Here is a 3,667-nt window from a genome sequence, read left to right on the forward strand (position 1 = left end):
AGGTATTTATGTTCAAAGATTTATTTATTTGAAATTTATGATGCAACCAATTAAAATATTATATGTTTACTTAGATATATAGAATAACCTAAGATATTTTATATATATCATAAAAACAAACTTATTCATTTTTTCTTATATTTATTATTTTCTTTATGTATTGGTTTATTTTGTTTATCTAAAATAAAAAAAAACTTATACATTTTTCTTATATTGATTGTTAATTTATGTATTGGTTTATTTTGTTTCACCACTGACATATAATCGTTTCATTTATACTTTAAAAAATTTTCAGATAACATTAAAGTCTATTTTCATAGAGGTGAGGTATTTCTTGTTGCGTGTTTCAAAGTTAAGCGCAAGAGTGCAGTAATGGCTTGGCCAGTTCAAAGTGAGCAAGATCTTGGTCTGATAAAATTATACAAGAGTGAATTAAAAAGTTAAGAGACAATCCATCGATGCATAGAATTACAAAACGAATTGACAAAGATAGTTATCACATGACAAAGATGTCTTCTTTTACAAAGCGTAGCGTGCAGCAACAATCAATTGCATCTCCGAGAGAGAAAATCCCAAGCTCTTTTAATGTTTTCACCAGAACGTTACCTTTTAATACTGGCTTGGTATGATTGCGTCTTTAACTCCTCAATCTGGTTTGCTGATCAATTTCACCACCTCCTCAATCTGGTTTGCTTACTGTTATCATCACACCCCAAGAATAAAAACATCATTGAGAGCTTATATTTGATCAACTGAATGAAAACAACACTCGTTGGATCAAAGTTTGAACATATGTTCCCTTTCAATGATCACAGCCAGCTGAATCAAAATATAGTCACTCATAATCTTAATATGAAACAACACACTTCAGAACACACACAAAACAAACTCTTTAGATGTAGATTAAATGAACCTACCGTGGAAATGCGAGGTAGTTTCTTTGGCATGAGCCCTCTATATGTTTACAGCAGCTTCTTATATAATTTCTAAACAGTGCACTGGTTAGAGAAATGAGTAGGAGAAACCGATAGTAAGACGATTTACCTGGAAGATAAGTGTTAGTGTTGGCTAGGCCAAGCAGCTCACGGTGATCACGGAATCTGAGCCGTTCTTCAGGAATTGGGGTCTTGAGTTTGGTTAACTCATCGAGAGCGGTGGAATCACCGAATCGAATCGCTAGAGGAGAGTCATGGGAGTCTGAAGTTATGTTGCACCGAGTGACATCAAATCCGGTGGCAGAGAAAATTGATCCAGCCTTCAGGCGATCTCTGAAAGTGGTCAGACGGTTGACATTCACGGTGGCTGGTGTTATAATCACCTGAAACACATGTAAATAGGAAGAAGAAAAACCAACAGACATAACTGAAACAATATCCGAAAGACTGGACCAACTATTTATAGTGCGAATAGCAGATTTTTTTGAGTTTGTATGCCGGAATTTGTTTTAAAATTACTATGATTATGGTTCAAAGAACTAAACAACCTTAGCGTCGAGGAGGAGTCTAAACCCATCAACTGGCCACCACGTTTCTTGCTTCCCAGAATCGGCGCGGTCGCGCCACCTCCACCGTAGATGAACAACAAACAGCCTTCAAGTCAGAGAGAAATACAGATGATATAGCCATTATACTGAGAATAAAATTTACGATATTAGAAAATGCGAAGATGATAGCTCAAAGGGATGAATACTAACCTTTTTATAGTTGAGGATCACCGATTGAAGATGGATAAGATTCATTGAATTTGAGATCGTGGATGTAGTGGGGAAAAGAGTTAAAAAAAATTTTATGATGCCGAATGAATGTGAATCGTCGTTTCAGAAGGTGAAGCATCAAGACTGAAACGACATTAATAGATTCCAACGGGAAGATTACTCTCAAAACGTCGAGTCACACGCCATCTTAGAGCCGCCATTGTTGGTAGAACGATTCAGACCTTGGAAAACCAGACGAACCCTAGAATTCATCACGTAGAAGACGTGCTCCTGATTAAAGGCGAGATGGGCCTGTTTTTATCTTAATTTTTGGCCCACATTATGGTAGAGTTTAATGAAACGCAGCGCAGTGTCGTAGATGGACACGTGTCACGATTGTATGAGGTGAGTTTTCTACGTGGATTCCTATGTGGAGGGCTTAGAAAGGAGGGAAACCCTCTTTTATGTATATACTAGGATAAGACCTGCGCTTTGCGCAGGGTGAGTTTATTTGTATATATTATCGATAGTTTCTTTTATATATTTGATCATTTTATTTATATATATAAAATATTTTTTGTTGTTATTATATAATTTCTTTCCGATGGATCGGATCAATTTGTATTAAAAATAATGGAACAAAACTATAATTAATACATCATGGGTTGATCATATTGGACATTAAACAAATTATGACATAAAAACCTTATTTTTTCCATCGAACACATTCTTGAAAAAAGTGAATTATTTTGACTTTTATATTTCATATGGTTTTGAAAGCTTTCAAATCAACCATCGAATTGATACATGTCATTTTAATGTTTTTAGTCGTATACTTAAGGAAAACTTACATTTTTGTAATTTAAAGTCGTTTTAAAAAATTCAAAATATAACATATAAGAAAAATATAACATATAAGATGTCCTCATTTTTGCATTTTAAAGTCATTTAAAAAAATATAACATATAAGGTCTCTTCATTTTTGTAATTTAAAGTCATTTTAAAAAATTCAAAATATAACATATAAGAAAAAATCTAATTTTTTTATTATATGTCTAATGTGATTGTTTAATTTTTTTAATAATATAAATTTAAACAAAAATGAAGAAGGATGCAAAAATTGTTATCAAATCTTTATTATTCATAATAATTAATTGCCATATATATGTAAATCATATTAGGTAATTCCGTAGCTTTTATTTAAGGAAATAATACACACTTCCTATATTTTAGGTTAATATAATGTTCTCTAGTGTTATATAATTATGGAATAATGTGACACCATTAGATTAAACTATGCTTTATATTAGATGCTCTAGAATTCTTTGAAATGGAATTTAGAAGGCATTTATAGTGCCACCTAGGATTTGGGGTTTTTTTTAATTAATACAAAATTAAGGTTCTAATTTTTTAAATGCTTCTCAATTAATATATAGGGGATATAGATAGATAGCGAAATACCCAAAGATAGCACTAAAAAAGTTTTGGTCACAAATATAGAATCTAAGAATCAAAATGACTAAAATGTTTCATTAAAGAGGTAAATATACATTTATATCCAAACTTAGAGCTTAGAGTTAACGGGTGGGGATTTGAGATTGAGGTTTAAAATGTTATAAAATAAAAAATAAATATTAACAATTTAAAAATAAAAATTTTAAAAATAGTTTTAAAATGTATTTTCGAATTAAAAAAAGAAAATTTGAAAATAAAATTAAAATAAAAATCGAAAAAAAATATTTCAAAAAAAAAATAGGAAAAGTTCGAATTTGAAAACATATAATCTAAAACTATAAAAAAAAATATTTTTTTTATTTTTTTTTATTTTTTTATTTTTTTATTTTTATTTATGTAGGATATTAGAGTCTTTTTACCTATTAAATGAAACATTTTGATCACTTTCCTCTTTGTGGTCTATTTTTTGTGGCCAAAACTTAAAATAGTCTATTTATGAGAATTGTCCTATAAAATATG

The 3,667-nt window shown here is 30.4% G+C and overlaps 1 long non-coding RNA gene across 2 annotated transcripts; it reads right to left on the reverse strand.

The window, feature by feature from the left end:
• Window positions 1–392: 392 nt before the first annotated feature.
• On the reverse strand, window positions 393–1,970 carry LOC125607968. Of its 2 annotated transcripts, XR_007339012.1 has the most exons (4): window positions 1,694–1,970; window positions 1,045–1,589; window positions 918–986; window positions 393–696 (listed from the first exon to the last, which is right to left on the reverse strand). It is a non-coding gene; the product is annotated as an uncharacterized LOC125607968 (long non-coding RNA). The 2 variants fall into 2 exon arrangements; XR_007339011.1 differs by having other exon boundaries at window positions 918–1,589.
• Window positions 1,971–3,667: the final 1,697 nt, after the last annotated feature.

The sequence above is a fragment of the Brassica napus genome, chromosome A4 (assembly GCF_020379485.1).
Source record: "Brassica napus cultivar Da-Ae chromosome A4, Da-Ae, whole genome shotgun sequence".
NCBI classification, from domain to species: domain Eukaryota; kingdom Viridiplantae; phylum Streptophyta; class Magnoliopsida; order Brassicales; family Brassicaceae; genus Brassica; species Brassica napus.